Genomic DNA, 24,258 nt, shown 5'->3' with positions numbered 1-24,258 from the left:
AAGAAATAATTTTCTGCATCAAATCTCAGACAAAGACTGGAGGATTATCTCCAATTTAAAAAAAAAAATTGTAAAAATTTAGAATCAATTGCAATCAGCTGTTTTGTGGCTGTGTATGGCTAACAACAGGTATTGCTACAGATATGAGATGTTACTGACATACAGTTATTGCTCTCATCCTTTGGAAATGGGATAGGAATAGACTGAGAAGATGGAAGGGTCTCTGCTTTCTTGGTAGAAATTTATTGCACCTACATCAAAAATATCTATTTCTTCACTTCACTCCACTTAGTTTGCTTTGTTGAATTGGCCACTTTCCTGATTTTCCTGCCCTCTTGCATAAGGTTACTTTGGGAAAACCTGTCTCTTCCACTGGGAAATCGGCAGTGGCAAATTAACCACTATTTGGCAACTTTTCACAGATGATGCCAGCAGAATTTCAGCCTAAGTCAGTAAGAACAAGGCAATTTAAAAACATTAAAAATGCATTGACAGCAAAGAAATAAAAGCAGTCACTCAGGTACCAACCAGAATAGTTAAAAAGCTTTTGGACAAAACCAGGTTTTTTGTTTTCTATTAAACACCTTATTTTGCACAGAGAACTCTGTAAGTGAAGAAAGGCATAGTAGTGTATTCTCTACTCAAGATATTTTTTGGGAAAGAGGGTTGTAGTGTTTTTGTCTGATATAAACTGGTATCAAGATAAACATTCAAACCTAATGAATACATTATTAATTTTTATTTTATTCATGATGATTTCAGGTCTCGTCTATGATTTAACAGTCTTCTGAAAGCTATTGTCTCTCACACACAGACATAAGAATTTCATCTGCATTTGCAAAGCCATCCATTATACATGAAGAGCTGTGCTGTGACTACTGTGGGGGAAGGGATTAGCAAGTGTGTAAGGCAGTTCTATAAATATTTGTCCTGAACTGGGACCTCATTACAGTGTTTACTACAGGAATGTGAAATGCTAGGCTTTTTGCCCATTGGTTCCTTGAGGAATGCATTTACTGCTGGTCTTAAAATGTTCTATTTTTTTCTACATTAGTACCACTCTAATGTGGATTTTTTGGTAATTTCCATCTTTTTGAAATGATGGAATTCCATCAGCTAAAAGTGTGTATAATATATGAATATGTAAAAACCAGAAAAATTATTTGATATCTATAATAGATGTGATAAATTAAGATTTGATAAATCATTTATAAGTGACTTTTGCTTTCTCGACAGCATAGGTGATTTCAGTGTTTCCAAGCGCAATAATTTTTTAAATGGTGTCTGGCAGGCAATTTATTATGATCACTTGGTATTTAAATTTTCTATATTTAGCTGGTCATCTGCTATCTTTGATTTGAAACATAGAGGGAATAGGTAGCAGGATGAAATTGCTTAACTCGGATCTTTTGAGAGTTGTGTCAATTCCTGGTGAGATGCATGAATTTTCTAATCCATAACTGTATGTTATCATAGCAAAACCTGGTCATTGCACTGCAAGTTAGAATCTTTTTCTGTGTGAATAAATCAGTAAAAATCACACGTCTTAGGTGTGGGAGGAAATGTTATAACTTACAAAGACTATGTCCTGCAGTCCTCTTTTTTTTCTTGTTTTCTGTTGCCAATATTTTTTTTTTTGTTTAAACTTTCTAAAATTGGTTCCTGATACATTGTTTTAAAGAGAATGCTCATACACTTACTCAGCTCTAATTTTACCAAGATAAGCCAACTGGGCCTTTTTAGTTGCCACAGAGCACCATTCTAGGTCTTTTTAATAGCAGTTCTTTAAGAGTTCAGTCTTTCTTAGTGTCATGACCAGCTTTTCGTAGGGTTTTCTCAATAAGCTACTTCCACCACTTTTTAGGTTGGTTCCCGTTATGTTGTATGCCTTAAAACAGCTACATAGGCAGAATGAAGGGAAATATCCCTATCTACCTTTTCCACAGCCTGTGCATAGCGATAGGTCATAGTCTCACTGACAAATCAGTTACAGTCATCTTTTAATGTTCCTTTGACATTTTCTGCTGTCTAGCCATGACTTTATTGCAGAAATTCATACCAGTCATTGAATATATGACCTTTTAATTGTGATACTCCATTTGTATAATTCTCGCCTACAAGACATCTAATTTTTCCTGTAGGATATTTTCACCTTCTTTTGTACCAGTTGTACTGCTATTATTCAATTTTAAGAACACTTTACAGCCCTTTTACACAATTTTTTCTTTTATCCCTTTGTCCTGTTCCAGCAGTATTGACGAGGATCACCATTTTAGCCTAGCTTTAATAAGCATCCTGTGTTTCATGGATATGTGGAATTAGCCATGAAAAAGCTATATCAGATAGTCAAGCCTAGCACCACCAAATAATATAAAATTAATTAAACTTCTTCTGGTGTTGAATTTAATTTAAAGAACTTCATCTTTTAGTAAAAACTAAATGTACATCTCAAGTTCCTTTTTTCTAGAACTCTGCTCATTTGCACATCTAAATTAAACCTATGGCTTCATGTCAGAGACTTTGTAAGTTCCAAAGGTTACCAGAGGCATTTTTTCTGACACTCCTAACTCAGGTAGAAAAAAAACAGCATGCAGAAATCAGTTATAAACAATTTGTCTAAATCATAATTCTATGATTCTAAGTATTACAGGAAGAGGAGGAAATAGTTTTTTCCTCCAGCAAATTAACCAGCCCGTTTAGGAAATATTATATTAGGTTGAGTGATAAGAATATGTAAATCCCATATCCTCATGGGAGCAACAGTGTTTCCAGTTTATAGGGGAAGTTTAATTTTGTTCATCCCAAATTCATAGAAACACTGAGACATATACGCTCAATGATCACTGTATCCTGAAGACTGTATATGTATATAACCTGCAGATTATTTCCAAATGTCACAGCTTGCAAGGTGCTTCTTTTCCAACACTTAAAAATCATTTCGTTGTCAGTTTAGGACTCCTCAGTGACCTAGCCAATTCCCTTTCGGCAAGAAGAAAATACTTCCAGGGTGGCTAAAAGAAGCTGCCCAGACCCTAGTACTATTTATGCTTTTTTTAACAAGATGTAAATATTGTTTGTTGTACAGTCTTACAGTTAGAACACCATCCAGTTTTGTATAAACTAATATTTTTTTGAGCTGTGAATTATTTGAAGGGTGTGTTGAAGCACCAGTAACGTGTTTGCCCAGAAATGTAACTCTGACATAAAACTACAAAAACACTGGTATGACTGCATCCAGAAATACACAAATTCTCAAACATTTATCATTACATTTTCATTCAGAAAGAAAAAATATATTAATTTAACCTAATTCATCCAGCTTTTCCAGAAAAAATATTGAATTTACAGATAGTTGCATAGTTACAGAGTTATAGAAACCTGAGAACAGAAATGATAACATCTTTCTTTTTTTTTTTTTTTTTTTCCCCTTGAGGAAAATCATATGAGAAGGATTTGGACAAGGTTATGGATGCTTCAAGAATTCTGTAGTCCCTAGTTCAATTCTTAGTTTTATTAGGAGCTTTAAGTTTTGTGAATCTACTATGTCCATCTCTGTCTCAAAGGAAGCTGTGATATTTTCTCTGTGTAAAAAAGGCAGAATGTTGTAGAACTCTGTGAGATATTATATGTGCTATGTTTGAACCACAGATTTATTTAATTTACATATTTTATTAATTGAAATGAGAACAAGATTTATTGAAACATATAAGAACTGATTTACACTCTTAAATAATAAAACTTAACAAGATCAAACAGCATATTGGAAGACAATATAAGCATTCCTCTAAGAGAAAAATTAGAATATTACAGGGAAAATTAATTTTCATTAGAGCACCTTTTATACTTGAAATCTTGAATTTTTGTGTGAATATCCCCTGTGTTTATCTAAGAAAGCTAGTTAATATATCTTTACCTCAAAGAAAATTAGGAGCAATTTTGCTGGTAGTTTTACATGGGGTGAGCATTTCATCCTAATTTTCTGTACAGTCTGACTTCTGGTATTACATTTCAAAGCAAATTCCAGTAAAAAGAAAATTATTTTCTGTGCACGTTTGCATAATAAGATGTTAGGGTTTTTGTTTCTGAAAATGTTTTTACATCTCTCTGATCAAATTCTATAATCACATGCATTGACCTTGTCAAGGTCTAACGCCACCTGGCAACTAAGCCCCGCTCAGATATATTCCCTCACTGACTCCGGGTCAGGACGGGGGAGGGAATCAGAAAGGAAAAAGTGAAAACAACTCATGGGTTTAGTTTAAGACAGTTTAACAGGGAAAACAAAAGCCACACATGCAAACAAAACCTTACAAGTGCCTGCACCGCTTCCCATGGGCAGGCATGTCTCAGCCATCTCTAGGAAAGCAGGTTTTATCCTGTGTAACACTGACTTGGGACAACAAACGCCACCACTCCAAAAGTGCCCCATTCCTTCTTCATCCCTCAGCATGATATACTGAGAATGACTCCATGTGGTCTGGAATATCCCTTGGGCCAATTGGGGTCATCTGTCTGGGTTGTGTCCCCTCCCAAATTATTGTGCATATCTGTTACCGTTCTGGTTGCTTTATCTCAGCCGAGGTCAGGATGAAAGACACGGGAAACATAAAGTTGAGTTCAGTCTTGGTTGCTTATTATATCTTACCTATTTACAGCCTCACGAGGCATGAGCTCCAACTAGTAAATTAGAGAAACAAGGCAAAATGGAGTGCTTCTAACTCTTACCAAAGCTATTAGAGAGAAAATTACCCAATAATAAGGTGACACCTATATTATTTATAATTTTGACCCAATAATGACCACTAGAGGCCCGCAGTGGTGACCTTCTTCACCCAATTAGAGAAAACCACCTAAATCCACAAAGAAGAAGGAAGAAGAAGGCAAAGAAGAACCCAGGCAATGCCCTGAATCCTCCATCTTGGTCCATACACATTTCTGTATGCTAAAGCCCCAAGTCTGTGTTTTTCACCCTGTGAGATCAGACAACACCACTCAAACTACACACCCACAACCCCCATGCTATCACACAATCTCAGAAGCCTGTTCCAAGGCCTCGAGTCAAATGTGCTGAGGGTCAGCACCCCCTAGCTCAGAAAGCCTGAAATTTTCAGCCTCCAGGGTTCCAAGACATGCCCAGCCTTCTTGCTGGTGGGGTGGTGTGAGGAGCAGAAATGGGCTTGGCACCATGTAAGCCCCGCCCAGCAGTAATGAGAATATCCCTGTATTTTTAGTGCTGGTTTAGCATAAATCTAAAACACAGACCTATGCAAGTGACTGTGAAGAAAATTAACCCTACCGCATCCCAAACCAGCTCAGTCTCCATCTCAGGACATCAAAAACCTGGCAAAAGAGAGGTTGAGATGTAAATTACCTGGAGAAACATTCATTTTGGTAGCTGCTTTTTAGAGAAAGTACTGGATAATTTAAGTGGTTGATCATGGTTAATATCTATGTCTCCCCTTCTGAGTTTTTACAGGAACACAGTAGGGATGATTACACGCTTTTTTGTGTATCAGAGAGTAATAAGTAGACATAATAAACATTCAGGTGATATAAAATAAATTTTTATACTATAAAATTGTATCAAGGAAGGCCATCAGTTCTTCAAAGACTATTTGTGTGGTGTGAAATCACAGAGCACAAAACTATTCCAATTCAATTCCAAAGCGCATTCTGACTTCTTTTACCTTTGATTACTCTCAGACAAAAAGAAGTTCCACCATTATTTGAAATGACATAATTAAGAGCTCCTCCAATATAATTAGGAGTCCTCATGCTTAGATTAAATGAAATTTATTTCATGGTTAAAGCACTAAAATCTAGAAAGTGAAAGGGTCAATGGAAAAGAAAATTAAATTACAATAAGACTCCCACCCCCCATGCAGATTGAATTTCTTTCCTTCGCTGTGATACACAGAAAGGGTCTAGAAAGCTGCTAAGGTCTTCAAAAGGAACATTAATTTAGCTTTTGACTATACTAAGGTCTTTTCCCCCGCTTTTTGTAAGAAAATGTATAAAGGCACAAAATTTCAAGGAAGACAATAAAAAAATTAAGAGTGTGATCCATATGATTGCATCACCAGCAATGCATTCATGCATTTTCCTTAAAAAAATGTCTAATGGTTTGTTCATTGATTGCATTTGGGATCTTATCAAACTCTGATCTTGTGACCTCTGAGAATACAGAATTCCTTTATTTCTCCTGCTAATGAGAATATGCCCTTATCCTCCTTTAATGAAAAGTAAGCCAGTGTTGGAGGCCTCTTCTTCTTTTCTCTAGAAACTATTCTGCTGCTGAAGCTTAAATTCATCAAAAATATCAGTGCAATTTCTCTCTCTCAGGATAGCAAATCCGTATAGTTTTATGTCCCAATTCTTTGCCCAGAACATTTTGACTATTATCCTCAAACTTTGACACTAATATATTTTGTATTCTTCTAAAGATTATTCAAGATCTTCATACAGTGTTTCAACCCAACAAGTGAATGAAAGCCACTTTGGACCAGAATGTTTTCTTTCAGAATTTTCTTTTTCTGTTCAAAGATGGCAAAAATATTTTTTTAAATGCTAGAGTTCTTTCAAATTAAAACCATCAAGAAGACACCGTGAAATATGAGATAATATTACCAAAATATAATAGATATGCACAGCAGTTAGATAATTTTTGTCCCCCTCTTGTCATCAGTTTCTACCTTCTAAATAGAGCAAAAATTACATGTTTTTTTCCCCTGGTTAGGGAAAATTGCACTTCAAAAATATCTCTGCTTTGTATGAGTGTTGCTCTTTTTGGGATTATTTGTTGAAATAAAAGACAGTTTTCATTCCTTCTCATGTATTATGAGTAATCTAGAATACAGTCAAATTTCATAATCTGTAACTTTCCTTATTATTATATTTTACCTTCTAAGTCATTTATGAAGAACAAAAAGTTTTGTCAAGTGTTTTGTACAGTTATGAATGGGACATACTTATGTCAACAGTAATTGTTTTGGATTTGATGCTTCTCATTTTGTTATTTACAATTGAATTTGTAGCATTACTTATTCTTCTGTAGTTTCAGTTAAATGTTATAATGAATTTATATTGTACATGTCTCTCACAACAGTTTTACGAAGGATCTCACCCTTTTTGGTGTATTGGTAAGCATGGGTTTAAGTCATTCATATCATTTTGATTTGGTCAGGGCCTGAAATTCAACAAAAAAAAAAAAATACCAAAGATCTCATTGAGGGTTGAGTGGGCCTGCACCTGTACCATCACAGGGCCAGAGATTCACAGCACCCCTTTCCTGCCCTCTCTCAGATTGCCCCAGCCCCTGGAGGTAATGGCATCTGTTTAAAGCACCCAAATTAAATGCTGGACATGAGTGCGTGTATCTTTTCCTCAGAGTAAGCAAGCTCTGACTCCCCAAAACCAAAGTAATTAGTTTCTTATCATGGAGTCAGTAGATTGACAGAGTTTTGGTGGACTTTTGTACACACCTAAGCTCAAAAAAGCAAAGCATTTTCATTCCAAATTCCAACATATGTCAAATTCATTATAGTCTCTTCAATTGCTTTTATGTTAGCAAAAATGCTTACCTGCTGTTTTCTTCATTATTGGCAGAGACGGAGAATGGAAACTTTCAAACTACTTTTTTTTTGTTTGAAATAAAAATTATGAATACCCAAAGTTTATTAAATAAGATTTATAATGTCATATTTATATATGACTTATATGAAGTAATTCCTATTGATTCATACCATTTTTTACAAATGAGTTTTCTTTTTTCTTTTTTCCTGTTTCACCAAGGTTTTGTAAGCACAAAAAACAGTCGAAACCTATGACCTTATTTATTCTCTTCCATGGCAACATTTTATCACAAACTAAGTAGGGAACAAAAATGAGACAAGCAGACAAAATAATTAGAGAGAAAACAGTTTGAGGTACCTCTGTTCATAAGAACAGACTGTCTGTAGCTAATTCATATTACTTAAATTTCATAAAATTCATACCATAAATTGTCTATCATCTCCCAGAAGGAATATTAATTTACCTGGATTTCCATTCCATTGTCTAAAAATTGTTTGCAGTAGTATTTACAATAAGGCTAATCACTTTGTATACCAAAGAGAGAATATAGACAACAGCAGTGGTATTAATGTGTGATGCAGTTTGGAAAATAATGTTTTGGATTATTAGCCTCCACCTAACCCATTGTGCAATGTGACCTGATATACACTTATCTTTTACATTTATGAATATTCACATTGTTCCTTCTGTTATGATAGAATAACTTGTATTATATTCCCAAGTGGAGCTATAAAGTGGTTAAGAAATAATAATTTCAAGGAGTGACTGGCTAAACATATACAGACATAACTGAGTTGAGTATTGAATCGTTATTTCAATTATTTATTTTTGTCTGTTCTTGCAAAAGGATGTCATATCTGTGCCTAGTATAATGACATTATAGTAGAATATTAAAAGCTTTAAAGTTATTATTAAAAAGTGAACATGCTTTTTGTCTAAATATTGAATGTTTCATTTTTTACCAGACTATAATCAAAAGTTATCTTTAAATTTAGTTTGACTCAATCAGGCTATTTCCCCTCCTGAAATAAAAAATCAATTAGTACAAGATTTGTTCTAAATTAAAGCAAATATCAGATGTAGTGGTCCCATGGGGATCTCATGAGATATAACAAAACCAAGTGTGATGTACTTGCACCTCCATCAGGACAACCCCCAGTATCAACACAGGCTGGAGATGAACAGATCCAGAGCAGCCCTGCTGAGGAGGACTCAGGAGTGCTGGTGGGTGAGAGGCTGGACGTGCCCCAACCATGGGCACTCACAGCCCAGAAAGCCAAACATGTCCTGGGCTGCATCCAGAGCACCATGGGCAGCCCGGCCAGGGAGGGGATTCTGCCCCTCTGCTCTGCTCTGGTGAGACCCCACCTGCAGTGCTGCATCCAGCTCTGGGCTCCCAGCACAGGAAGGACATAGACCTGTTGGAATTTGTCCAAAGGAGGCCACCAAGTTGATTAGAGGGATTAGGCACCTCTTTCACAAGGAAAGGCTGAGAGAACTGGGATTGTTCAGCCTGGAAAAGAAAAGGCACCATGGCGACCCACTTGCAGCCTTCCAGTAACTGAAAAGAGCCTACCAGAAAGATGGAGAGGGACTTTACAGGAGCATGTAGCTACAGAGCAAAGGGGGAATGGTTTCAAATTGAAAGACAGTAGGTTTAGATTAGATATTAAGAAAAAATCCTTTACTGTGCATGTGGTGAGGAGCTAAAAGAGGTTACCCAGAGAGGTTGTGGATGTCCCATCCTTGGAAGCACTTTAAAGCCAGGCTTAATTGAGCCCTAAGCAATGTGGTCTAGTGGAAGTTGTCCCTGTCCATGGCAACCCAGCCAAATGTCATCTTCCACTAATTATTTCACATGAATTAGGGTTCTTTCAATATTCAGCTGTTTCTTTAGTTGGTTCCCATTTCTCTGCAGGAACTCTGTTCATGTCTTTTCAAAAATACTGCTTATAAGAGTAAAATGAGAGGATATGGAATTTTTTAGCTTTTCTGAAATGTATAAAGGTATATTTTCCTTCTCCATGTAGCTGAGCAACTTTCTTCACAGGAGCGAGATGCTTGTGCCCTATCCTCTCTCTCTTCCTAACTTAAACATGACTTGAAGGGGAGAAAAGGCTATCTAAAACACACATCCCTCCTTCTTCTCTGCCCAGTCTGTATGACTATACCAGCTAGATAGGAAAGCAAGTATTATTTCTTAGTCTAAACAGAAAATCATTAACTATTCCCAAATGAGTTCCAAAAGTGATTGCTCTGCTTTACCTCCCACTTGGAGGATAGAAGCTGACTGGGAGAGTGGCCTTTGCCTAGATGAGCAACTATGTAAAGTTGTGCCTGGAACTCTAACAGGCTACTGAGGATCTCAGGAGATGTCATGTGATGTGGAAAGACCTACCTTTTGCACCACCTGTCCAAAACAAGAATTCTAGCTTGTATTGGCTTTTTGTTGTTGAATCCTGATGCAAAAATGAAAAACCTCTGATAATAATCTTTATTTCATTTTTTTTTTCAAAATTACTGTAATGATGTTTTCCATTGGCCAAAGATTTTTAGGATTTTTAGGACTTTAGGATTTTCTATTTCCCCTGTATTGCCCCAATTTGATTTGAATCTGATTTTTCACCTCTTCCTTAATGCTAACTTTCCTGTATTTGAGGCTGGAATATTTTAGGCAATACGAGCTATTGAGACTACACTTGTTTGTTCAAGGAAAAAATTTTAAAGGTAAGCATTTTAAATTCATCAGATCTCCCTCAGCTGCTCTATAGGATCAGTCCTGCAAAGCTTCCCATCCACTCCCACTGTGGTCCAGGGAAACTGTGACTTGTGCTGACCTCTGTTGGTGTCTCAAATTGAGCTCAAGGCTCTTCACACATGTACTTCACAAGACTGTTGTAAGGAATAATTAGTTAGTGTTTAGGAAGAGCTTCATAAAAGTAAAGAACTAAACATTATTGTCACATTAAAGACAAGCTGGAGCCCCTTCAACAGAGTTATTGTATTATATGGGCTCTTTGTGCAGATAATTATACATCATAAGACATTCATAATTATATCAGTAATTCAGGTTACTCAATCCACATTATGCATGTCTTCCATAAAGCTCCAGGTGTTCTGTGATCCATTAAAGCTTGGATATCCATGTGTTCGGAACACAGTTTCAAACCAGTCTGATGCTTGAAAAATGTCTGACCAGAGAATTGGGATGTCTTTATAAAACTTTAGGTGTGGCTCTGTGGGAATCTGTGAGTAACACCACCCATAATATATCACACTAATTAGTAAGGAAAGTGAGCTATTTCCTTACAGACTGCTATTTTGACAGATTTTCAGAAATACAAATAGATAAGTTGAAAAGTATAAAAATACTGGCAGGACATGCTGAAGAAAAACTTTTTGTTTGTTCTTTTTTAATTTTTGAGGGTTTCATTTCTTTCTCTTTTTAATTTCTAGTAACCAGAGTATTTATTCTTCACTCTTTAAATGGCCAACTTTTCATGACAACATTGCAGGTTTTTTTAAGGAGTCTACAGATGAAACAGAGTGAAAGGACTTGGATGAGTCTTAAACAGAATGATTTTTTTTCTTTTGTTTTTTTGCTGTATGCATTTACAGTTTTTGAAATCTGGCTTGAAATTAGCATATTTTTTAACCATTTTAATGATTTTGAATCATGTTTACTAGTGAGATTTTAAAAAACATCTGCTGCAGAAAATAATATCATAAGCTGTAGGAGAAGGGAATACAGGTGGTGTCATCCCTGATAAGCAACAGCTGTGTTAAGTACCCAATTCAGCCTCAACCCTGATGAGTCACAGCTATATACAATAAAGATAAGTGTGATAAAAGGTAGTGGGTTACCTAGTGAGGGACATCATGAAGGAAGAAGGAGGTTAATGAAGAAGGATCCTAGGGAGAGAGAATCACTGCTGTGAGGTCAGTCTGGGTCTGCAGTCAGAGCCTGTTGATGGAAACTGCAGTTGCAGTCTTGCTAGGTAGAAGCCTGCACTCAGAGTCTGCAAACTAATGCATGCAGTCACAGTTTAGCAGGAAATAACCAGCGGTCAGAGGCGGCAAGGGAAACCTAGAGTAGGAGCTTGCTGCAGCCAGAGTCAGTGACTAGTTGGAGTCAGGATGGCTGAGCTGTAAAGAGGAATAAAGCAGGACCCTTTACACGCTATGATAAACAAGAAGTCTGTATCTTGGCTCATTTCTACCCTCTAATAAGAGGGTTGCTATTATGATACCAGCAGGTATATATTTTAGTTCTTATTAAGGAGTTAAAACTATCATAGGGAATACAATTCTCAACCTGGAAATCTTATTATCTTCCTGTATTAATACACATGTTTTTCAAAAGTAAATATTTGTTAAATTGCATGAAATTTTCAGTACGTGAGTAGATCTTTAAAATATCTAATTTTTTTCCAATTGTGTGGAAGAAATTTAGATCTGAGAAATTGCTACTATATTTTCAGAGTATTAAATGGATATGCAATACAATGATGTGTTTAACTGGTTTATAAGACAATTTTCCAAAGTACTTGGTGGTTTAAATTTGCCTCACTAAGAGTAGGAATTTAACCATTCCTATCGCTGGAAGGAAATATGATTTAATGCTGAAATTTTCATTAAAGACCTTCCTTTTTTTATGTAGTAGTCCAAAGTAGAACAAAAAGGAGCCTTCCAATTTTTAGCATGCATTATATTTCCCTGAGTCGGCAGCATGAGGTAGAAGGAGTTTGATAGTACCATCATTACCATAAATACATCAAGGCTTGCTGTAATGGAAGCATTGAATTCATTCAGAAAGAAAGCACTAGCCAAACAAGTGTAAATATATCTTTCTGCAACTGAGAAGGAACTTCCTTATTTACAGTTTTCTGTTGTTTTAACAGCTTTCTGTTGCAGACAGTAGTGAGCCAACAGCAGAACAAGCTTTGGGAAAAGGCTTTGCTTGTTCTTTGTGAATAACAGCAATGAATAGGCAAAAGTTTTCAAAATTCTGTTCCTGAGTTTTTCCTTGAAAGATATAGAAAGAAGAGGATTTTCTATTTTTATCAATTGTAATACTGAATCCAAGATATTTTGAAAAGAAGAATTCCATTTATATCCATTTTACTCTCCTTTCTTTTAGGTGTTAGTCAGTCTTCCTTCCTGCAAGAAAGATTTAGTACATCATAGGCAATGGAGTTTGAGACTCTTATGAGCTTGAAGAAAAAGGTATGTAAAGATACCCAAACAGAAGTAGAGGAGATTTTTTTGGGAAAAAATAAATTCAGAGCCAGAGAAGAATAACAATATATGATGATTTAAAGATATACTGACTTAAGTTCTCATCCCAGATCCTGGGAGTTGCAGAGAAAGTGGCATTACTGCTTCTCAACACCTCATGATTCTTCCAAATAATGAGATGTTGACAAAATTGATTTCAGCTTTTATTTTAGAAGACAAGAAAAAATGTCCTATTAAAAGTGTTTATGCATACCTGTGATTCATTTCCCTTTTCCCAGCTTCTGTTCTTTTGAAATATAGTTCCCAAATATGACTGTTAAGATTTATTTTTCTCATTGGATCATTGACATTAATTTAGAATAGCTCCTCTTTATTCTTCCCAAAGATATATATGCTGAACTTTTCACACTGTTAATTTGTATTTCATAAAAAGTTGATGTGAAAAGAATCAATGGTTTGTTTGATCAAAATCTATCAAAACTATTCACTCCTTCTCTTTGGTAACTTTACCAGGAAGATATTTTACAAGTTCCTACAATAAGCATGAATTAATGTCCAGCATCAGTGTACTCTTGAAACAAAGAACGTAATTTATTCGTAACTGCTGTGAATAGGAGTGATAAAATCTACAGAACAAAAGTTCAAGTAATATCAGAAGATGCTTCATCAGCATTTTTCTGATTATCTACCATAACCTCTGGATTAATAGCCATGATTAGCATCTCTAATACTACTTGCTATAGAAACAGTCCAGATCCGTATTAATATTAAAGTAAAATGGATAAAGATAAAATCTACCAAGAAAACTTTGCTTTTTATAAGTTGCTCAGGATTGATTAATGGAAGCCTGACAAATGTTTCACAGGGTGGTACTAGGCTACTAGGAAGTACTGATATATTCTCCTGCAGTTCTGCCCCTCTAATTCTTCATTGATTATAGTAATAAACCAGTGAATGGTATAGTGGGTATTTTGTACATATAGGTATTGAAAAATTATTTGCTAAGATGTTGCACCATTACCAGAAGAACCTATGCAGAACAAGTCAAATTCAAGAATAACTTCTCTCTTTCAGGGAGGCCTCTACTGGGTTTTTTGATAGGCTTCACTGTGTCAAACACTTCCCAGATTATTACAGATCTTTTTTCAGATACTAAATGATTATCTGAGATGTCCTCTCAGATAATAGCCATTTACCACATCTTGTGGCAAGCTTGAAGAAAGAGCCAAGTTCACTTCCTGATATTAATTTTGAGAGCTGGTCTAAAATGATCCAAATATTCAGAGATGTAGAACATTTTCCAGAAAATGAAGAAGCCTTATCCCATTTTCCCTGAAGAGAGAATTGTCAGGGACTGTTCAGAAGTAGTACTGACACCATGGTGCAGCAGTTTCTTAATGAGAAGTGCTGCAAAACTCTTTTTAGAGATGAGCAGCACTCTTGGGCTAGGTGGCAAAGTTTAAAATCCTTAACACAAATACAGTTGTAGAACAATTTTTCTTTCCTGCAACATGGCATTTAATGAAGCAACCAAGACTGTAAGATGTGAAGACATCAAGTCTGTATAAGCTGCTGCATAGTCTGTTGGCTTGGAAGAATGGGAGAAAGCAGTCTCTAGGCAGCTTTTTCTTATGCCTTTAAACTCCTTAGCTGAAGGAAAAATGAGAAAGTGAAAGGAAGAGAACAGGTTACAAACAAAAAGATACAAGAATAGAAAAAAGGTGGCTTTCAGGTAAACAATTTGAATGAGGAAAAGTAACATGTACTAAACTAGAAGAGCAACTAAAATTCCTGAAAACCAAAGGAGGTCAAGAAATGCTGGCACAAAGCCTTCATGCTTTGTAGTACAGATCTGTCGTTGAGAGGAAATTGAACATGGGAAACTGCTATAAAAATGGGTGAGAAGAAGCATTGTCACATTCTTTCTTCTCATATCATTTATGAAAAATAATAATTTTATGTCCATGAATCTTCATTTGAGCAATGACCAATCTTTTCTTTAAAATAAGGCTAGGTTTTCAACAAAAAGGAAATAGGGAGAAAAGATCTTAAAAATATGATCTAGATATACTTTCCAAGGACTAAGACCCTGTATTCAAAATTCAAAACAATTTCCCAAGTGAAAAAGTTTACACGGTAAATATTTTTAACAGAACTGTGATGAGAGAATAGGAGGGGAGAAGTATGCTCGGACCAGTCATTTCTTTTTTCTCATTTCTTTCTAAAATTGATACAGCTTAAACTGCTGTTTTGCACCCATGGAAGTGGAGGTCATTGCTTTTCATGGATTCAAATCCAATTTTTTTCTAGAGAACTACAGGTGGGGTACTGTAATGCAGCTTTCAGAACAGTGAGCTTTTTAGCTAAAGCCTAGGATGACAGAAATAAGACAAAAAGTGTGGAAAATAATGTTATTTTTTATCTTCAATTATGAGGATCCTAAAACAGGAACCAATGTTTGTAGAAGGTCCTGGTATAAAACTCTGTCAGATAATAGCATCCTTCCACAGAGCCTGAGCTTGATAAAAGCAACCAGTCAGGCAACAGCCATATTCTCATTGAGAATAAACACTAGTGTGGTTGTAACACACACAACTTTTCATGGAGGTCACTGTCTTATAAGAAATAGAAAATCTGCTCCAGAGGCAGTGTGGTATAATCCACTACGATTTTGAAAAAGCAATAATTATATACTTGACCAAGATCCTTTAGAGTAATGTTTAGAGGTACAACCAACAGAACACTGATTGAATGTACACTGAAATCAGTGAAAAGATTTAGATTAGACTCAAAATGCTTTGAGTTAGATAAAACAAAAAGACACTTCCTGGGAAGATAAGAATTGCAACAGTGCTAAAAAACCTTAGGTGTAGGTTTGAGCTCTGAGTTTCTTGTCAATCATTATTTTCAGCATCCTTTGGAGTTTAGAAAGTTTGTTTCAGAATTGCAGCCCTGGATATTGTCCTCAAAACAGAATGACAAAATCCTTCAGAGCAGCAATTATGAATTATTATTTCTTCTAAATCGTGTAAGAATCAAGAGAGCATGAAAATGCTTCTTCCCAACCTTTTTTATAGCACTTACCTCAGTTCAATTCCTTCACAGTGACAGATCTATATTTCCAGCAGCTGGGGCAATACCCTGACCTACAAGTTCCTGTTGAAATTCAGACACTGTTGGAAATGGTTTAGGACTTATGTGATCAAGAAGTGCTTGAAATAATGAGGTCTGATCACCCCTTGGGGAGGGCACTTACTGGAAAGAAGGTATTAATTTCTGTTCCCTGCTTCTTGGACAGTTTATGCATTCTGCGTGAAATATTAGTTACATAAAATGTATGATGTTGTTTTGGGGTTCTGTACAAACTAATTTTAAAACTTTTTCAAATAAAACTAAGCATATTCCTGCTTTATATTTTATATATAACAATAAATTTATTGGGTTTGTGAGGCTAACAAGCTTTTTAATGGTAATCGCAGTGGAGAGTTTCACCTAAAAAACCCTCTTCCTTCAGATAACAGTAGTGTATCTTCATATACAAAACACCCATAAATCTGCTTAAAGAAGCAGGGAAGTGTGAAAATTTATCTTCAACAATTTTCTAAATCTATTTCTGTTAAAAGTGTTTTGAATTCCAAATTTCAGACAGCTTTTAATGTGTAGAATAGTAAGGCTGGTGGGGTTCCCAGGAACCATTTAGACAAGACATTGCAAATTCCCTTCCTTGGGTCTGAGTTCCAAGAAATACATCAGAACTGAGTAGCTAGGGCATGAATAGAATTTTAAAATGCTTCATATTCAAAACCTACTGCTTTATTTGAATGCATAGTATGGATGAGCTTTTCAGAAGAGTAGGACTCTTGTAAGGCAATGTTTTTATCAGGAAACAATTAGCTTTTCAGAGAGACTGGAATGAATACTATATCATGTTATCACTCTCAGCATTCTCAAACTCCGCAGAGGGAGTTTGGCAGTAACTAACAGATGTCTTTAGGAGACTTATTTCCTTGTCAGGTAAAGTAGAAATATATTTTTCAAAGCATCATTAAATGCATTAAAATCAGCAATATAATTTAAGATGCCTAAGACATATCTAAATTTTTAGTTAGACACCAGCAACAAAATCCATACCCTCTCCAAAGTCACAGTAAAGTCAGAGAAGATGTTTTTTGTGGTGCTCTGTCAAGAAACTGACCTGACAAAAAAAAAAATATACACTGTTCTGTGTTAAGTACAAATCCAGATGCTTCCCTTGGGAGCCTTGTGCCCCTTTAAGCTCCTGTGTCATGTAGAAAAACATAAATCTTTCTGCTGATAGTCTTAAATCACTGTTGGAAACGCAAGTAACACTTTATATTCCTTTATCAGGTAAAGGACACAGTCATCAGAAAATGCGCAAACACACACACAAATAAGTATTTTTTTTGTGGAGCAGGTTCCTGGCACTAGTTTGGATGTAGAGATAAGTGACAGATTTGCTAGTTCCCAAATCAGGCATGATCTCAGTACAATTGAAGGCAGATATGCAGCTCTAATTAAGACAGATAGCAGGAAGTGAGGTCTCTTTACTTTCTTTAAGGAGTTAAGAATTACAATTGCAGAGGCAATTTGTGTTGAACCTCAGAAGAGGCTGTGGGATAATTAAGGACCAATGGATTAACTTAAAGTAGTATATTCTATGAAGTTACAATCAAAATGTACTATCAAAATACAGAATGAGACCTAGAGATCAGGGCCTTCTGAAAGTGACCCCTGTTTTCAGCAAAACCAAGTAATCCCTTAAATACATCCTAAAACGACTATTTTATAGGCAGTCTAAAGAATACAGTCAGTGGCAAAGTTACACATGTATAAGGATGTAGCTCTTCTAACCGATAAAGACTTAGAGAAACCCAGTTAAGATATATTAAAGTGGGAACAGGTTATTCTTCAGTTTGTTTTGTGCACAAGATAGCACCCTGAATATTAAAAATCATCTATTCCTTGATATTCTGATTTATTCTAAAATTCCTACACACTTTATTAAAAAACTTTTCATGCATAATGCACATTTGCTTCAATGATTTGAAGGCTTGAGGCAAGGTGATGCCATATGCAAGAGGGGAACATTTAAAACTTCATTTTTTTCAGAGTTGTTAACATCAGTTGTTCATAATAGTAGTGCAAGGAGACAGAAGCTACAGGACTTACTTTTAAAACCATATGCAAGCAGCCAAGCTCAGACTGGCACCAAATTTAGCGCAGCTCAGAGGATAATTCTGCTTGGGAAGCAACAACCTTTGGGAAATAAAATGGACAATCAGGGCTGTCCAGTTTTAATTAAGCTACAGTTATGAATAAGATTTCAAAGTTATGGTTATTGTAATACATGGAAAAGTTAAAGTCTTAACTAAAGACTTTTGACCTAACTGGAAATCCCTTGACATATCTTTATGCAAATAAACAGATTGTATAATCTGTGGAACACCATACATAGAAATAGATATTCACATATCACAGGATCCCAGCAGATTTGACTTATCTATTTTGCTCTGAAAAGACATGTTTTAATTGCATGGTGATATCTCTCAAACACAATATGAAAAATATGGAGTTGATACTGTAAGTGAAATTTTATGTATTGAAATGTTATTAATGTTTTTAAGGTATTTATACAGATCTTAGTTCTGATATCACCATGAGCTATATCTGAGAGCTGCCTAAAGAAGTAAATAGGAGACTATTTGGTGACCGTGAGTGCATCCTCAAATCTTATCTCACTATTGAAACATTCAGTTTTGACATTAAGACTCGAAAGGATTGAATTACAATTCTTTAATTTCAAAATCTATCTTCTGGCATTGTCACTGAAAGAATAATGGTCCAGGATCTGACTCCTTTTTCTGAGCACTTCCTTTTCCACAAAAACTGGAATAGCCACACTTTGTTATTACTTAAGCTAAAAAGACGTCATTTACTTTGACAGCAGATAACACTTTTTCCCATTACTACAGTAATATTGTCACATGTCAAGGCCCTTGATCTCTGCTTTGGAAGAGATTATTACTTTAGGAGTTCCCTTGCACATAGTCTGATTTATTGCCTCAGTACCAATGCAGATTGCCAAGTGGATGAAGAAGAGAACATGATCTCCTTTCATCTACACAAAGATATCATCTCTAATCAGGCTTTGCTGCAGGACCCCTAGCCCATCAAATAACTGCTTCTTCAGAGTTTATTCTCTTGTCCTGTGAAAAAAAGACTAGGATTGTTTTGGTTTTTTTTTTCAACACCATCTGTGTGAAAAAAATATCTTCATTTTTGTTCTGTTCTCGAAAGTCAGGCACGTTTTCAGCTCTTTCTTTACTTGGTGTCTGGGATTAACACTTTCCTTGAAGGCTGTGTCACATTATATTGAGTCATGTGCTCTGCAGAAATCATCATTTTTCCCTGCATCCTGTTTTTGGCAGAGAAGAAACATACATTTTGAAGCTTATCCTTCTGAAAGAAATAGGATGAGACTAAGTAACATAAAATTACTCATTTTGAAAGTATTATAATAGGGCAACATGCAATGATGGTTCAGGGTTACTTCTACAATCAATGGTGGTATCAAATGTACAGAACAGTTATTGTAAAACCACATAATATAACTTTGGTGAGTGATTGCACGCTTCAGAACATAACACTCACCGTAACATAACAGATATTGAGTGTATAAAAATAAATGTATAAAGATTTAATGTATGCAAATACATGTGTAAAAAATCATGCTATACAGAGAATACACTACTTATGTAAATTCAGAGTGGTTTTGCAACCTATTTACATGGTAGAACACAGAAAAGTTATTCACTATAATAGAAAAGTTAGGCAGAGAGGAAAAGGAAACTGTGAATAGATGGACCCCCAAAAAATAAATGAGGCATAATCTTTACAAAAGTTCTTATTTTTGTGTTCAAGTGATTAACATGACAGAGAAAGAAAGAAAAAACTGCAAATAAATCCAAATACACTAAAGACTGTTTCAAATGCACAAGTAATGCAAATGTCTTTTCATGGCACAGAAAGGAGGAGTTTTATTGGTGATAGAAAAAGCTTTCCCTCTGGGTAAGGTTTTGTGCCAGACTCCAGAAAAAAACCCAAGCAAATTATATCTGCTTTTTTTTATTGTCCTTATTCTCTTCCATATTGTTCATAGCATTCTTTAGTGAGGGTACTCATTGCTGTGTTCCCTCATCTGAGCAAGCTTTTATTGCTGTTTAACAATTTTGGGAGACATGCAAAATTAGACTCAGCCTTGTTAGCTACAAGCATGCCATTCTAGGACAGGTGTTTTAATAAACAGCTACCAACCGTATATTCATGTGAGACTACAACCACCGTTTGTATCTAAGACTAAAATTGTGAATTTCTGGTGTAGCATCTCCTCCAATACAGCCACGTTATACTGTACAGGTAGCTAGCATATTGCTGTACATGGCTCTGATCAAAGGCTTGGAATTTTTATATCAGCTATCCTTCCCCCTACAGTTATCTCTAATAACACACTTCATTTTTTGACACGAGGTCATGTCTACCTCAGAAATCTTTATTACAGAATATATGGAACTTGCACTCCTTCCCTCCAGAGTGGAAATCAGAGAGCCAATGATTTTCTCATCATTTCTAATACAGTTGTTCAATAAGAGGCATGGTGTCTTATGACACTTAAAAGTACTCGTTCCTTTCAGCAGTTCCTGAAAGCATGCAATGAAGTTAGGTATTCATCTCAGCCTGAAAAAGTAAGACCTGATCTCTTCCTATCTCCACAGGTCATTTCTTTTAGTGCTTAGAATAAGAGGGGTCGTTCTTGACAACCTCGCAATCAATCCTCAGTTGACACCTTCCTTGGGTTACTTGCTGTTCTTGAGACACTCACAGGACTCAGACTCTACTGAGAGCCTATGAAGCAAATGGAAAGAAAAGAAAATCCAGTCCAATGACCATGAATTGATAGTCTTTAGTGTAAGGTATTGGCAGCTCAGTTGTCATTTCTGTAGTGGTATAGAAATCTATTGTATACTATCATGCTATCTTTGTGGTGTTATGTAGGTACAAAGTTGCGTTGCAAGGCTATACCCTAGCAAAGGGACAAGGACATTAAACCATATCTTTCAGCAAGAAATTGGTGTTGTTTCCTGCAGTGAGTGTAGGGTCTGAGCAGCAAAATCAAGCTTGCATTGACCACTTGTATGGTAAAATAAGTCTGCTTGGCTGAAGGGATTTTTAAGTAGTGAGTGCTAGATGGTGTTAGTGTCATGAGCAGGTGCATGTGACAAAGCTTCTTCCCTTTCAGTCATTACCTGATGGACTTGTCCAGAGCCCAGAGAACACCTCTGACACTGTGGGAAAGTGGACTAAAGAAAAGTGACATTTAAGTGAAAGTGAGTGATGAGGGAGGAACTGGTGGGGCTTAGGGGACTACAGTCAAGGGAAGAGGTTTTCTTGCTTTGCCCTTTGCAGTTCTGTCAGCTCCTTGGCACAACTCATCTAAGTGAGGGACCAGGACATGTTCCTAATATCAGCAGTGGGGGATACTTTGTTCCACTTCTTCTACTGTTAATACTTCCTTCTCCTTGCACCTTCTCCTGCTCTTCTTGTCCTACATCTTTCCTCTCAGGACAGTGTCCTCTCTCATGTTCCCACTTAAAGCCCTTGCTCAGCCCCCTGCCCTGCCCCTCTCCAGTGACCCCTGCCCAGACCCTCACACCCAGCCTGGTTTCAGGCAGCCCTTTTAAACAGATTTGTCACACAGTAGGTAAAAGCTCACTTCAGCAATGTCGTTGAATATATATTTTATGCTCCAAGAATCTCTTTCCATCTCTGCCAAAGACTTTCCTGACTTCTCTGCAAGACCTTATAAAACTGTGTATGGCTATGATGCATGGTATAACCATCCCCACTCTCCTTTGCCAATAACCAAGTATTTCCTTGAATATTGCATTAGGAAATGGTAGATAAAATTAATGACAGAACCTTATAGAAGGGAAAACCCCACGGCCTAATCACTTCTGCATAATTTTGACATCAATATCTTCTAAAAACCTGGAACTTAGCAAATCTTGGGAAAATATTTTATTTTTAATAATAGTAAGTCAATGTAAAAATATAAAATTTAGTCCCTCCCCACCCCCCCCACCCCCCCCCCCCCAAATGTCTGGTAACTCTTTAATTTCATAAAATTGGAAATGTCAGGGTTTGGAAAGGAAATTATTCAGAGGCACCAGTGTATATCCTAAAAATAGATTCATTATTAAAAAGTAGGATACTTTGTAAAAATCTACTTTTTAAAAAGTAGATTTTTAGTGCTTTTAACAGGTTTATTTGAAAACACAAACAATATATCCAAAAAATTTTATCAGTGTTATTTGACTTCATTCATCTGGTTATGATTTGTAATAAAAAATTGACTCACAACCTAAACACATATTCAGATTTAATGGAAAGAAATCTCACCAGCAGTACGCTTAAACTGACATTGACTTTCTATCAAATATACAACGACATCATAACATCCTTTGGGAATTTAGTTGTTTTTAATTTGAAAAGAAATTGTTCTACACTTTCAGTTCTGTTTACAATCTAATGAAAAACTGATTCTTACATAGCAGAACAAGTTCTAAATGTGGATACATGTGGATACATGTTCTGAATGTGGATAGAATTAGCACAAGGAAGGAAGTCGAGGATGAACAACCTTTGAGTAAATGAAGAAACAAATTGTACTACTGGAGAAAAAAAATCTGCAGACTTACTTGCACTTTTCAAATATTTTAGATTTTATTTACTAATTTACCTTTTTTTTTTTCTTTTCCCTCAATATAATATGTGTGGACTCCCTACTCCTGACAATATTATAATTCTGTGGACATACCCCTCTGAATATAAAATATGAAGTCATTTTTTTGTAGGTGCATCTTGAAAACACTGATATTTTTGTCCGAGAACAATTCCTATCATGGGTTCATCTTTAGGATTTAGCCCTGCCATACACTCACTCCATTATATCCAGAACCCTGGATTGCACTAATTTGAACTTAGCAAGGAATAAATTGTAGTTAGACCGCCCCTGCTAGTTTTAATGTTAAATTATCTTTTCTCTTTTCTGAATAGTCTAAAGGAATATCTAAGTATCTTTTCAAGTCTGGAGAAATATTCCCTTTGGAATAAAGAAAATCATAACGCATTCGCATTTAGAAGGAGTTTTCCATGGAATTGCTGTTCAAACAGGTATATTTTGCTAAAATTTACTTTTAAACAAGAATAGATTTCTGGAATTTGAAGGATATCTATTTTTACATATGAAAAAAAGGTCTCTCACAAGTTCAAATGCTTTATTTGAATACGTAAAATGAAAAGGTGAAAGGTTTAGACAATTTGTTGCTGTTGAAACAAAACTTTTCTCACTATTAGTTTAAGAGATCCTTTCTTACTGAAGTGTTTTAAATTTCTCATTTGCAATTCAACTCAGATTAGCCCAAAAATCAAAGTCTCTCATATATATATGCAACAGAACTTTCTTACTCTTAACACTGGTAATCCCAGTGCAAAGGTTTTTCAAGGGTTTGTGAATGTGAAAGAAGATAAATACAACCCAGATGTCCACCTATAATTTTCATAGTTAAGAGTCTCAAATTTTCAGTCCTGTTCAGTGGAAGAATAGGAGAAAGATCTTTGCCTGTGAGATTACTAACACAGTTTCCAGATCAAGGTGACTGGTTTAGTTATTGGGAAGGTAGAGAAGGGATCTCATTATTGCATACAAATATCTCACAGGTGGGTTCCAAGAGGATGGTGACAGAATCCATTCAGTGGTGTCCAGCAACAGGACAAGGAGTAATGGCCATAAACTAAAACACAAGAAGTTTCACTTCAACATGAGGAAGAGCTTCTTTCCATTGAGGGTAGTAGAGTTCTGGAAAAGGCTGCCCAGGGAGGTCATAGGGTCTCCCTTTCTGGAGATATTCCAAACCCACCTGGACACATCCCTGTGCCATCTGCTCTGGGTTACCCTGTCTTGGCGGGGGAGTTAGATCATGTCTGGAGATTCCGTTCAACCCTAATGATTCTGTGATTCTGTAATTTGGACAATTTTTGAAATTTTTTTATAGCTTTGAAGTGTAATTATGATTACTTATTATTTTTAATTTTCTTTCACAAGTCTTTTTTTATTCTTGAAAAACTGTAATAATATAAAATTAATAAATTTAAAATCTGTTGGGTTTTAGTTGTGACTGATGGAGATATTGAAGTTTTAGGGAAATAAGTTAAATACTGGATGTATTCCACAAACATATTGTAAACAAGCAAACCCTCAAAATACTCTTTTTGTGAAGAAGAGCTGAAAACACTTGCTAAAATAAGTTATAGCATTCCTGCAGATAAACTTCTTAGGCTATTTCCGATTAAGGATCATCACAGGTTTTA

The 24,258-nt window shown here is 35.8% G+C and overlaps 1 long non-coding RNA gene across 1 annotated transcript; it reads left to right on the top strand.

Annotated features, from left to right (window-relative positions):
• Positions 1-11,443: 11,443 nt before the first annotated feature.
• Positions 11,444-24,058, top strand: LOC136290585 (uncharacterized). Its single transcript, XR_010721229.1, has 4 exons — positions 11,444-11,511; positions 12,713-12,798; positions 22,945-23,061; positions 23,608-24,058. It is a non-coding gene; the product is annotated as an uncharacterized lncRNA (long non-coding RNA).
• Positions 24,059-24,258: the final 200 nt, after the last annotated feature.

This window comes from Chamaea fasciata, unplaced genomic scaffold, assembly GCF_029207755.1.
Source record: "Chamaea fasciata isolate MVZ Bird 193981 ecotype frontalis unplaced genomic scaffold, bChaFas1.0.hap1 SCAF_6, whole genome shotgun sequence".
In the NCBI taxonomy this organism is placed as follows: Eukaryota; Metazoa; Chordata; class Aves; order Passeriformes; family Sylviidae; genus Chamaea; species Chamaea fasciata.
The sequence above is the reverse complement of the archived record's forward strand: the minus strand, read 5'-3'. Positions and strand labels throughout refer to the sequence as shown.